At 51.5% G+C, this 14,026-nt stretch overlaps 1 long non-coding RNA gene across 1 annotated transcript in view; it reads left to right on the forward strand.

Annotated features, from left to right (window-relative positions):
• The first annotated feature begins 506 nt into the window (after positions 1-506).
• LOC140391413 (uncharacterized) overlaps positions 507-14,026 on the forward strand; it is a 47,671-nt gene continuing 34,151 nt past the window's right edge. The window contains exon 1 of the long non-coding RNA XR_011935054.1: positions 507-749. This is a non-coding gene — a long non-coding RNA (uncharacterized lncRNA). The remainder of the gene's footprint in view (positions 750-14,026) is intronic.

Here is a 14,026-nt window from a genome sequence, read left to right on the forward strand (position 1 = left end):
CCCCGCAGGCCAGTCTACTACTGAACTGCGGGGGAACAGTCACGCTTAATAAAGCCTCATCGACTTCACTCTATTCGTCTCTCGGAGTCTTTGTGCGCTACATACACATCACAAGATCATTCCAGAGAAGAACAAAGGGGACAACGGGCCAGGGCAGGGCCAACAGAAAAATTATGCCAGGTATGTGGATGGCTCAGAGTGAGCTGAGGAAGACAATGACTATGGAAATGAGTTTCTGCCCAAACCAGACAGCAACCTATTCCACTAATGGCAAACTAATTCAAACTGTCCCAGTATCTCCTAGGAGCCATTTGCGAGCAATCAGGCAAGCTCCGGAGACGTCATCAGCTATTGTGAAGAAATTGATCAGGATAACTTCTTCCTGAGGGTGATTAGCGCGCCTTTTGTCTTTGAAATCGATCAGTGGGAGGAGCCAGACGGCTCCATTGAAACATGTGCGCTTAAAGATAAAAGACACAGACAAGTGAGAGAGCGATCTTGGGTAGACTTTACTTAGAAGTTCCGATTGAGAAGTTTTGCACAGAAGTTTGGGCTGGAGGAGATTTGAGAACTAAGAAGAAGAAACTCTTAAAAACCTACGAAGGGACCACCACAAGGTAGAACTACGGGCCCAACAGGAGAAGTCTTCACGAACCAGGTGCAGACTGTAACGAACTAGGACCCAAGAAGCCAGAGGGGAGCCTGAAGATTTTGTGTGTTTTTAAACAGACCCATTCAACTAGGGAGTGGTGAGTGTATTTTGTCAGCTTACAGAAACCCCCAATTAGGCTAGGCTTATTGAGGAGGGGTGGTAAGGGACGGTATATAACAGCCTCCTGTAAAACATTGTTAAAACTGTTTAAAGTAAGGATTTTTCATTGTGCCGTAAGTCCTAGTTCTCATAGACATAATTGCAAGTGTGTGTGTGTAGATTTCAATTTGGGTTGTGGAATTCATGAACTGGACTTCCTTTTTCTTGACTAAATCACTTAAGTTTAATTCACCTTGGTTGTGGTCTCGCCTCTTCCCTTATCGCTCGCCCTGGCCAAGTCACACTCAAGTGCCAGGACATAATTCCGCAGTCGAGAATGTTTGAGGGGGTCTGGGCGCCTCGAAACGCTCACCCAGGAGGAACCAGCTGGTTAGGGATAAACAGGGATTCCGCCTTCTCTCTCTCTTGTGAAGCAGCCCTAGCGAGGCACTGACAGGGTGGTAGTTTTCGCCACCGACAAGAGAGAGAGTCACACAGGTGTAGGTGGCGGTCAGGATAGCTGGTGCGGCATAAGGACAGGGTCACCGGTCAGGTATAAACAGTGAGTCATGCTCACTCTCCCTTGCGAAGCGGTCCCAGTGTGATGCTTCCGGGTATTTGATTTCAAAGCCTGCAGGGGAGAGACACACACAGCTATCTGTGACACCCAATTCCAGCCTATTGTGGGGCAAAAAGAACACCCTTCTACAATTACAATTCTCCCACAATTAGTCATTTCTTTGGAGCCAGGGGTGAAACCCGTCGAAAAAATGATGTTAGGGACCCGAAGATGCTGGAAAACCTGGTCTCAGAGATCCTTTTAAAGGGCACCCTGATCTCAGTGTGAGAGTACAGTGCCAGGGTGCCAGGGGCATGGCCTCAACCAATGGCCTCTGAGCCCCCCTCCCAATGTGGCCATCACGCCTGGTCTCCGGCGATGGGGGAGGAGGGGGGGGGGGGGGGGGGATTCCAGGCAGAATTCGGCATTACTGTGACAAAGCATGTTTAAATTCTTATTTAAATATGTTAATCTGGTTCACACCCAGCAAGGCCTGAACCAGATTGTGACAGGTAGCACTTCGCATGAAACCCGGACCGGGATTCTCCAAAATTCCGGCTAAGCGTTGATGCTGGCGTCAACACCAGAGTGTTTCACGCCGGCGTCAACGGGCCCCCACAGGGGGCCAGCACGGCGCCAGAGTGCTCCTTGCAGGGGCCGCACATGCGAGCGCTGGCCGTTTCCACGCCGGCGCATGCGCGTGGGGCCGTTTCCACGCCGGCACCGTTAAGCATGGCGTAGCGACACAGCGGGCCCGCACGGAAGAAGGTACGCCCCCCCCCAGGATCGCGGCGCCCACCGATCGGTAGCCCCCAATCGCAGGCCTGGCCATCGTGGAAGCCTCCCTCCCGGAGTCTGATCCCCCCCGCCCCCCCCACCCCCACCAAGACGGCCACCGCTGCCGTGGGTCCGAGCTTCCGCCGGGTGGTACCATATGTGAACCATACCAGCAGAATTTGGTGGGAATTCGTCCGGTTGACCGTGAAGAATTGCCGCGGGTGCCTCTTTCAACGGCCCCCGACCGGCACCGCGTCAACCGCACGTACATGACTGCCGCGGAGAATTACATCCCGGCGTCGAAGGGGCGTGGCGGGAATTTCCGGCTGATTCTCCGACCCGCTGCGGGCTCAGAGAATTCCGGCCCCGTTTTGTGGCTCTCCCGCTATTCTCATTGAATAGCGGGATGTATACTGCACACAACACAGCCGGAAAATCACTCCCTTAGAATCTACAGAATAGAAGGCTCGTCCGTTGGGGTCAATTATATTCTTCACCCCTAAAAGCACATAAATATTCAACAAAACAGGTAATCCTGAAGTCAGCCCTCTCGTTTTCACCATTTTGTATTCAGTCTCACAGACACACACACAAAGAAATGCTTCTTCAGCGTACCTGCCATTCTGCTGAATGTTATTCCATTGGATGACTGAGCTCTTCAGAATGAAATACTTTTCACATTGTTCCAGCTAAATAATTCATGTTTCCAACTGTACTATAAATTTTCTCCATTACTGCAATCGTAAATATTGGTTTAAAATTGTGATTCCGATTGTGAATATATTTATAATACTAAAACATCATGTTTACTGAGCAAAATACACTAATTGCCTGCAGAATGTTATTACAGATTGGGGCTATTTCCTGTGGCCAGAATATTTTTGTAGCTCTAATGTTTGACTGCTTGGATTAGATTTCATTTTCCAGGACCTGTTCCTTATTCCTATTCTTGTTCATTTCCTGTTTTAAATTCCATACCGGTGCCTCTCACCATCTCCTTTCTAATCATGGCACCCATACTGTGATCGGCTGATGGACTTCGGCAAATTGAAGTGGTCTTTTTTCTGCTTCAGCTAAGACGGAGCACCCCAGTGCACTCTACTGTTGACCCCTCCAAGGACTATCCGTGGGTCGTTCCTTCAATTTTGGACTCGATTCTCCACTTCATGATGGCGGAAACCCGAATTGCGATCAGGCAGGAAATCGGGCATTACACGAAAATTGAGGTTTACGCCCCACCCCAGCCATGTAAAACTGTCAGTTGCATCATTTAAATCTACTTAGAGGGTTGGACACAATATGCTCCGCCCTTCTGTGACGCTCCCCCCCCCCCCCCCCGCCCCCCTCAGGTGGATGACACGCGGGCACAAATTAGTGTAAGTATTTACAAGCCGGGCCTGGGTGCCATGGAGCTAGACGTTAAGGAAACTTTTTTAAACTCTTCAAAACTGAATTGTTGGGCTTGCTGGAGGGGTGGCTGCCTGGGCTGGGAGGAGTAGCGGGGAGTGACTTTCCGTATCGGGGAGCCGCTCTCAGACCGCCAGTGCTGCAGCATGTGTTTTAAATGGTGCAACTTCCAGGCCCCTGGCTGCTGACTGCTCACTGTGTCCTGTAAATGTTCACAGAGCCTCTGGGGCAGGCTCTTCTTCAGCCAGGTCCTCCCAGAGCAGCCCACTCAGGAAACCCTCAGACCGCAGCTGACCCATCAGAGGGGTGGGTGTGGCCAAGTTCAATCAATGGCACAACAGGAGCGGGGGTACTCGTTTTTCTCAGAGCGGGAGTACTCGTTTTTCTCAGAGCGGGAGTACTCGTTTTTCTCAGAGCGCGAGAACTCGTTTTTCTCAGAGCGGGAGTACTCGTTTTTCTCAGAGCGCGAGTACTCGTTTTTCTCAAAGCGGGAGTACTCGTTTTTCTCAGAGCGCGAGTGCTCGTTTTTCTCACAGCGGGAGTACTCGTTTTTCTCAGAGCGCAAGTACTCGTTTTTCTCAAGCAGGAGTACTCGTTTTTCTCAGAGCGCGAGTGCTCGTTTTTCTCAAGCGGGAGTACTCGTTTTTCTCAGAGCGCAAGTACTCGTTTTTCTCAAGCAGGAGTACTCGTTTTTCTCAGAGCAGGAGTACTCGTTTTTCTCAGAGCGGGAGTACTCGTTTTTCTCAAGCAGGAGTGCTCGTTTTTCTCAAGCGGGAGTACTCGTTTTTCTCAGAGCGGGAGTACTCGTTTTTCTCAGAGCGGGAGTACTCGTTTTTCTCAAGCGGGAGTACTCGTTTTTCTCAGAGCGCGAGTGCTCGTTTTTCTCAGAGCGGGAGTACTCGTTTTTCTCAGAGCGGGAGTACTCGTTTTTCTCAAGCGGGAGTACTCGTTTTTCTCAAGCGGCAGTACTCGTTTTTCTCACAGCGGGAGTACTCGTTTTTCTCAAGCGGGGGAGTACTCGTTTTTCTCAAGCGGGAGTACTCATTTTTCTCAGAGCAGGAGTACTCGTTTTTCTCAGAGCGCGAGTGCTCGTTTTTCTCAAGCGGGGGAGTACTCGTTTTTCTCAAGCGGGAGTACTTGTTTTTCTCAGAGCAGGAGTACTCGTTTTTCTCAGAGCGCGAGTACTCGTTTTTCTCAAGAGGGAGTACTCGTTTTTCTCAGAGCGCGAGTGCTCGTTTTTCTCAGAGCAGGAGTACTCGTTTTTCTCAGAGCGGGAGTACTCGTTTTTCTCAAGCAGGAGTGCTCGTTTTTCTCAAGCGGGAGTACTCGTTTTTCTCAGAGCGGGAGTACTCGTTTTTCTCAGAGCGCGAGTACTCGTTTTTCTCAAGCGGGAGTACTCGTTTTTCTCAGAGCGGGAGTACTCGTTTTTCTCAGAGCGCGAGTACTCGTTTTTCTCAAGCGGGAGTACTCGTTTTTCTCAGAGCGGGAGTACTCGTTTTTCTCAGAGCGGGAGTACTCGTTTTTCTCAGAGCGCGAGTGCTCGTTTTTCTCAGAGCGGGAGTACTCGTTTTTCTCAGAGCGGGAGTACTCGTTTTTCTCAAGCGGGAGTACTCGTTTTTCTCAAGCGGCAGTACTCGTTTTTCTCACAGCGGGAGTACTCGTTTTTCTCAAGCGGGGGAGTACTCGTTTTTCTCAAGCGGGAGTACTCGTTTTTCTCAGAGCAGAAGTACTCGTTTTTCTCAGAGCGCGAGTGCTCGTTTTTCTCAGAGCGGGAGTACTTGTTTTTCTCAAGCGCGAGTACTCGTTTTTCTCAAGCAGGAGTACTCGTTTTTCTCAGGGCGGGAGTACTCGTTTTTCTCTTCATTCCACCTTCCCTGTCCCTCCTCCCTTCACTCCACATTCCCTGTCCCTCCTCCCTTCACTCCACCTTCCCTATCCCTCCTCCCTTCATTCCACCTTCCCTGTCCCTCCTCCCTTCACTCCACCTTCCCTGTCCCTCTTCCCTTCACTCCACCTCCCCTGTCCCTCCTCCCTTCACTCCACCTTCCCTGTTCCTCCTCCCTTCATTCCACCTTCCCTGTCCCTCCTCCCTTCACTCCACCTTCCCTGTCCCTCTTCCCTTCACTCCACCTCCCCTGTCCCTCCTCCCTTCACTCCACCTTCCCTGTTCCTCCTCCCTTCACTCCACCTTCCCTATCCCTCCTCCCTTCATTCCACCTTCCCTGTCCCTCCTCCCTTCACTCCACCTTCCCTGTCCCTCCTCCCTTCACTCCACCTTCCCTGTCCCTCTTCCCTTCACTCCACCTTCCCTGTCCCTCATCCCTTCACTCCACCTTCCCTGTCCCTCCTCCCTTCACTCCACCTTCCCTGTCCCTTCTCCCTTCACTCCACCTTCCCTGTCCCTCTCCCCTTCACTCCACCTTCCCTGCCTCCTTCCGCGCTTCACTCCACCTTTCCTGCCTCCCTCCCTTCACTCCACCTTCCCTGTCCCTCCTCCCTTCACTCCACCTTCCCTGTCCCTCCTCCTTCACTCCACCTTCCCTGTCCCTTCTCCCTTCACTCCACCTTCCCTGTCCCTCTTCCCTTCACTCCACCTTCCCTGCCTCCTTCCGCGCTTCACTCCACCTTTCCTGCCTCCCTCCCTTCACTCCACCTTCCCTGTCCCTCCTCCCTTCACTCCACCTTCCCTGTCCCTCCTCCTTCACTCCACCTTCCCTGTCCCTCCTCCCTTCACTCCACCTTCCCTGTCCCTCTTCCCTTCACTCCACCTTCCCTGCCTCCTTCTGCGCTTCACTCCACCTTTCCTGCCTCCCTCCCTTCACTCCACCTTCCCTGTCCCTCCTCCCTTCACTCCACCTTCCCTGTCCCTCCTCCTTCACTCCACCTTCCCTGTCCCTCCTCCCTTCACTCCACCTTCCCTGTCCCTCTTCCCTTCACTCCACCTTCCCTGTCCCTCCTCCCTTCACTCCACCTTCCCTATCCCTCCTCCCTTCATTCCACCTTCCCTGTCCCTCCTCCCTTCACTCCACCTTCCCTGTCCCTCTTCCCTTCACTCCACCTTCCCTGTCCCTCCTCCCTTCACTCCACCTTCCCTGTCCCTCTTCCCTTCACTCCACCTTCCCTGTCCCACCTCCCTTCACTCCACCTTCCCTGTCCCTCTTCCCTTCACTCCACCTTCCCTGCCTCCTTCTGCGCTTCACTCCACCTTTCCTGCCTCCCTCCCTTCACTCCACCTTCCCTGTCCCTCCTCCCTTCACTCCACCTTCCCTGTCCCTCCTCCTTCACTCCACCTTCCCTGTCCCTCCTCCCTTCACTCCACCTTCCCTGTCCCTCCTCCCTTCACTCCACCATCCCTGTCCCTCAGCCCTTCCCTCCATCCCACCACTCCAGCCCCCCCTCCCCCTCCGAGGGTACTACCAGCATCACCACAGAATGACGTCCAGTGGCAGCATGTAGGAGAAGGTTACACAAAAGGCAGCTCCCGCCAGAGTCCTTGTTTTTTGGTCCTATTAGCCCAATTCCCAGGGGAAATTAGTTGACAAATCCGACTGATCTAGCAGTACTTCATGAGAGGATGCCGAAAGCCGTGAAAAAGAATGTTGGGAAGAAGGGTATGACTGGTAGCCCTTCAGCAGAGACGGAGAAGGTGCAAAGCTCTTTGTGAGCAAAGATGGCGGAGGCAACCTTGCCGGTGGAGCCGTGCCTATTACAGTGGATATGCTGTTGGAGGTAATGGCAATTGAATTTGAGATCGGCAATCACTTTGAAAGGCAAGAAAGGGAAATGTTTGAGACCCTAAAAAAGTCTGTGAAGACCGCTCTGACCTGTTAAGAAAGAGATCTGGAAGGACTTTGGAGGCGGTGCAGGAGCATGGAGAGGTGTTGAAGGGGGTGGAGGAGGCTTTGTCGGGACATAGCGACCAGATAGCCTCACTGGAAGCTGAGCTGCTGGTGGTGGAGGAGAGGGATAAGGGCCTGAGGGAGAAGGTCGAGGACCTGGAGAACTGGTCAAGGAGGCAGAACCTCAGGACCATGGGGTCGCCGGAGGGGGCGGAGGGCCCGAGGCCAACTGAGTACTCTTCTCGGATGTTTGCAACGTTGATGGGAGGGAGGAGGAACAGATGTCCTCTCCTGAATTGGATAGGGCCCACTGAACGCTTTGGTTGTGCCCACGGGCGAAAGAGCCGCCATGAGCGGTTATAGTGTGTTCCACAGCTACGGGACGAAGGAGTGGGTCCTGATGGGAGGTGGGAAGGCAGCAGCATATCGGGCAGAGCTAGCATCACCACAGGGTGTTGTCCCTGGGCAGGCGGTGTCCCTGGGCAGGCGGTATCAGCTGGTCTTGTCCACGAGGCAGGGGAGCAGGGGATGAAAACAACTCGCTGTTAGATAAGCTCTGGTGCTCCACATCATTTGACCAAGTCTGACTCCTGCCTTTAGGATCATCTTCCACTATCCACTTAGGTGTTCCCTACATGTCTTCTGGCCAATCCATCTCATATCCTTGGTGGGCGGGGGGTACGGTTATGGAAATGGTGAGCGGTCACACGTCACGCAATGGGTCAGCTGTCATAAACAGCTGCTTAATACTTCTGGTCCTGTTCCCTGCCGCTGCTGAGGATGACCCCAGGTGGAACATTCAAGTGTCCTGGGGCCCTGCCCCATGCCATCCTCCAACATTCCCTCTCCTGCCAATCTATCTCCCGCCCTCACCCTCCCACACTCCCATCCAGCACACACTCTACACCCAGCCCAGCCCATCCCATCCCTAACACCCTTCAGACAAAGGGTTGAGGCAGTTCGGAATGTTGGTGAATAGTTTTTATTGGTGACTTTTTACATTGTTGTGCCCTGACCCCTAACCATCACCTTGGTGCTACACCTGTGCCAACTTAAGTGGTGTGGTATTATCATAAATGTAAGAACAGCAAGGGTTAATGTCATGTATAACTCAACCACTAGAGGAAGCTAGATGTACAAGTATATAAGACATTGATGCTAAGCCTGATGGGTGAGAGGTTGAGGAGAAGGCTAGAGAGCAGACTGGAGGAAAGATAGTGTGAGTGAGAGCAGATCATAGTTAATGTTATAGTGTAGTGATTAGTCGTAGACGAGTGTAGATTATATGTTTATTATCAACTGTGCGTTATCTAGGAGTAAGTGTCGAACCCAAATTAGTAGTGTTAATAAATTCATAGCTTTGTTCAAGTTAAAGCTATTTTGCGGTCTTTGTGAACACTGCGCCAACCATCCTGAATTTAGCAACACAAAGAACACCACAAGTGGTGTCTAACTTTCTGATTTTACGTCCCTACCGCTCCTCTGCAGCACATCAGATGTGGAGGCAGCCAGCTGCATGTCTTGCCCTCTGACCTGAGATGCGTTTGGCAGATGTCCCCTGGACCTGGATGTGTGCGGCTGACTTTCAGATGTCACGGGTGACGAAATGACATCCGGTTCTGCCCGCTGCCCATGAGATGTGCCAGTGAAAGGTGGGGGGAGAGGCACTGGCATGGGTCCCTTCGCTTCCTCCTCCCTTGCGTTCCGATGGTCCCCAGGTTACTCCATGGGATTGAGGTGAGGCCGGAGTGAACTCCGGAGGCTCCACTGTCACTAGTGCTGCCAGTCCTGGCAGCTGCCCTCATATGAACCAGGGTCTCGATGCCCTCAGCCATGACGCGTTGAGACTGGGTCATGTCCCCCAGTGAGTGAAACATGTCCCACACTGCCTTGGTCATGTCCCTCACTGCCTCTGACATGTCCTTCTGTGACTGTGACATGTCCCTTCTGTGTCTGTAGCAAGAAGTATTACGGGTAAGGCAGATGAACTTAGAATTTGGATTAGTACTTGGAACTATGATGTTGTTGCCATTACAGAGACCTGGTTGAGGGAAGGGCAGGATTGGCAGATAAACGTTCCTGGATTTAGATGTTTCAGGCGGGATAGAGGGGGATGTAAAAGGGGAGGCGGAGTTGTGCTACTGGTTCGGGAGAATATCACAGCTGTACTGCGGGAGGACACCTCAGAGGGCAGTGAGGCTATATGGGTAGAGATCAGGAATAAGAAGGGTGCAGTCACAATGTTGGGGGTTTACTACAGGCCTCCCAACAGCCAGCGGGAGATAGAGGAGCAGATAGGTAGACAGATTTTGGAAAAGAGTAAAAACAACAGGGTTGTGGTGATGGGAAACTTCAACTTCCCCAATATTGACTGGGACTCACTTAGTGCCAGGGGCTTAGACGGGGCGGAAGGTTTGTAAGGAGCATCCAGGAGGGCTTCTTAAAACAATATGTAGACAGTCCAACTAGGGAAGGGGCGGTACTGGACCTGGTATTGGGGAATGAGCCAGGCCAGGTGGTAGATGTTTCAGTAGGGGAGCATTTCGGTAACAGTGACCACAATACAGTAAGTTTTAAAGTACTGGTGGACAAGGATAAGAGTGGTCCTAGGATGAATGTGCTAAATTGGGGGAAGGCTAATTATAACAATATTAGGCGGGAACTGAAGAACATAGATTGGAGGTGGATGTTTGAGGGCAAATCAACATCTGACATGTGGGAGGCTTTCAAGTGTCAGTTGAAAGGAATTCAGGACCGGCAGGTTCCTGCGAGGAAGAAGGATAAATACGGCAATTTTCGGGAACCTTGGATGACGAAAGATATTGTAGGCCTCGTCAAAAAGAAAAAGGAGGCATTTGTCAGGGCTAAAAGGCTGGGAACAGACGAAGCCTGCGTGGAATATAAGAAGAGTAGGAAGGAACTTAAGCAAGGAGTCAGGAGGGCTAGAAGGGGTACGAAAAGTCATTGGCAAATAGGGTTAAGGAAAGTCCCAAGGCTTTTTACACGTACATAAAAAGCAAGAGGGTAACCAGAGAAAGGGTTGGCCCACTGAAGGATAGGCAAGGGAATCTATGTGTGGAGCCAGAGGAAATGGGCGAGGTACTAAATGAATACTTTGCATCAGTATTCACCAAAGAGAAGAAATTGGTAGATGTTGAGTCTGGAGAAGGGTGTGTAGATAGCCTGGGTCACATTGAGATCCAAAAAGACGAGGTGTTGGGTGTCTTAAAAAATATTAAGGTAGATAAGTCCCCAGGGCCTGATGGGATCTACCCCAGAATACTGAAGGAGGCTGGAGAGGAAATTGCTGAGGCCTTGACAGAAATCTTTGGATCCTCGCTGTCTTCAGGGGATGTCCCGGAGGACTGGAGAATAGCCAATGTTGTTCCTCTGTTTAAGAAGGGTAGCAAGGATAATCCCGGGAACTACAGGCCGGTGAGCCTTACTTCAGTGGTAGGGAAATTACTGGAGAGAATTCTTCGAGACAGGATTTACTCCCATTTGGAAGCAAATGGACGTATTAGTGAGATGCAGCACGGTTTTGTGAAGGGAAGGTCATGTCTCACTAACTTGATAGAGTTTTTCGAGGAGGTCACTAAGATGATTGATGCAGGTAGGGCAGTGGATGTTGTCTATATGGACTTCAGTAAGGCCTTTGACAAGGTCCCTCATGGTAGACTAGTACAAAAGGTGAAGTCACACGGGATGAAGGCAGAGAGTAGCAATGGAAGGATGCTTTTCTAATTGGAGGGCTGTGACCAGTGGTGTTCCACAGGGATCAGTGCTGGGACCTTTGCTCTTTGTAGTATATAGAAATGATTTGGAGGAAAATGTAACTGGTCTGATTAGTAAGTTTGTAGACGACACAAAGGTTGGTGGAATTGCGGATAGCGATGAGGACTGTCGGAGGATACAGCAGGATTTAGATTGTTTGGAGACTTGGGCGGAGAGATGGCAGATGGAGTTTAATCCGGACAAATGTGAGGTAATGCATTTTGGAAGGTCTAATGCAGGTAGGGAATATACAGTGAATGGTAGAACCCTCAAGAGTATTGAAAGTCAAAGAGATCTAGGAGTACAGGTCCACAGGTCATTGAAAGGGGCAACACAGGTGGAGAAGGTAGTCAAGAAGGCATACGGCATGCTTGCCTTCATTGGCCGGGGCATTGAGTATAAGAATTGGCAAGTCATGTTGCAGCTGTATAGAACCTTAGTTAGGCCACACTTGGAGTATAGTGTTCAATTCTGGTCGCCACACTACCAGAAGGATGTGGAGGCTTTATAGAGGGTGCAGAAGAGATTTACCAGAATGTTGCCTGGTATGGAGGGCATTAGCTATGAGGAGCGGTTGAATAAACTCGGTTTGTTCTCACTGGAACGAAGGAGGTTGAGGGGAGACCTGATCGAGGTCTACAAAATTATGAGGGGCATAGACAGAGTTGATAGTCAGAGGTTTTTGCCCAGGGTAGAGGGGTCAATTACTAGGGGGCATAGGTTTAAGGTGAGAGGGGCAAGGTTTAGAGTAGATGTACGAGGCAAGCTTTTTACGCACAGGGTAGTGGGTGCCTGGAACCCGCTACCGGAGGAGGTGGTGGAAGCAGGGACGATAGTGACATTTAAGGGGCATCTTGACAAATACATGAATAGGATGGGAATCGAGGGATACGGACCCAGGAAGTGTAGAAGATTGTAGTTTAGTCGGGCAGCATGGTCGGCACGGGCTTGGAGGGCCGAAGGGCCTGTTCCTGTGCTGTACATTTCTTTGTTCTTTGTTCTTTGTCTGGCCAAGGTCAGTTAGCAATCGATCAATGCTCTCGATGCCCTCAGCCATGACCCTTTGTGAATGGGCCAAGTGCTGAAGCACCACAACAATGTCCATTTGGGCCAGGTACATGGTTGTCTGTGACTGGGTTCCCCTGGCCTGAGCCTCAGCCATCGACTGCACAGTGTGCCCCAAACCTTGGATGCCTTGACCCATGGCTCTGACTTCTTGCCCCAATGCTTCCACCAGGGACACCACCCATCCAGTGTTGGTCTGGGTACCATGCATTGTTGGCATGATGTCCTGCATCTGAAGGTGGTCGGACACCTACAGCTCTACCTGCAGGCACTGGAAAGACACTGACCCCTTCCCCCCCACCTCCTGTAAATCCTGGCTCTGTGTCTGCATCTGCACCAGTGATGCGAACAGAATTTAGAGAAGTGCGATACAGGTCCAGACTACAGCTGTTTCCTGGTATCAGGCAGCCCGCTGGCCACCCGCTCCCTCGACTGTCTCTGCATTCATCTGATCAGCTGCAGCATGTGTGACGAGTTCACCAGAAGGTGACCCAAGAGCTTCTTCGCTAAAATGTCCCACTGAGGTGCTAGCCGCTGCGATGGTGGAGGGTGCAGGTGACAGCAGTGACGAGAAGCCGGTGTCTTCTCCAGATAGGTGCTCCGGGGTGTGCAGGGGATCTGGCTGGGGTGAGGTCGCACGGACAGCCCGGCCTAGTCTGATCGTGATTCTGCAAGACAAAAGACAAGAGACTTGGTGAGATTTGGGAAGGCATGGTCTGTGAGTGGGGGTTGACTTACTTGCTGTAGAGACATCATTTTTCTTTGGGAGCTCACTTGATTGCTGTATTTCACCTCCGCTTCGGAGACTGCCATCTCTTCTACTTCTCCCGCTAGCTCCATCGCCCTCTGCTCCGCAGGGGCCTGCACTCGCGAATCAGACGCCGGCAGGAATGGGAATTGTTCTAGATTCACATGGGCAGAGTACTCGCCAATTAGTGTATCCTGACTCGCTCACCGAATAACGCCCCAACAGGAACGGGAACCTCACACAATTCAGTCCTGGCGGCAACATATTGGGCTGGATTCTCCGATTTTCAGGCCATGTCCAGAGACTCGGCCAGGTGCAAGCACCGATCCTCTGAAGAGTGAGGGACTAGCAGCCGCGCCACGTAAAACACCCTGCCTCCTCCTCCTCCTTATGAGTGCCCGATGACCCCTGCCTGACTCCCTGAGGAGAAGGGGCTCCTGCAGGTCAGGGTGCCCCGCCTCCTTCTCGCATAGCCATTAAAGGATCCCGCCAATGCCTATAGCAATGGAATGCAAGTCCGAGCGCAAATTCGGCAGAATCTGCTGGACCAAGGTCTCCAAGGCAACCGCTACCCTTCCCAATGAGACCTTGAGGTGCTTGCATATTGGAGTCATGACATGAGACAGAACATGAATGGACTCCTTCATCCTTTAGCCTATTGATTGTCTCTGGCAACTAGACCTGATTTTCTACAGCTTGTCATTGTGTCTCCAGCAGTTTAGACACTTGCAGAGACTCATCACCTGACTCCGACCCAGCAGGTGTCTGATCTCCAAGTCCTCCAAGTTACAGAGACTTGAGCTGCCTCTGCCTCTGACTGCTCTGGAGACCTGTCAGTGAGGTGTTTCCCAGAGTGTGACCTCAACCTAATCTAGATCCATGACACTGTGAGGTCTCTGCACTGGTGAATGGTGCAGGTGAACACAGTGATGGGTCTTCCTCTGATGCATCCTCATTCTCCTTTGATGTGGTCTGGGAGTTGGGTTTTATGGTAGTTCTGCTGGTCCACCTGTGCCCGTTGGAGTCTGTAAGAGAGAGGGAAGATAGAATTTGTTCTAAGCAAGCAGAGTACAACATTGCATGCCACGCACTATGATTATCAGGAT

The sequence above is a fragment of the Scyliorhinus torazame genome, chromosome 15 (genome assembly GCF_047496885.1).
Source record: "Scyliorhinus torazame isolate Kashiwa2021f chromosome 15, sScyTor2.1, whole genome shotgun sequence".
NCBI lineage: Eukaryota > Metazoa > Chordata > Chondrichthyes > Carcharhiniformes > Scyliorhinidae > Scyliorhinus > Scyliorhinus torazame.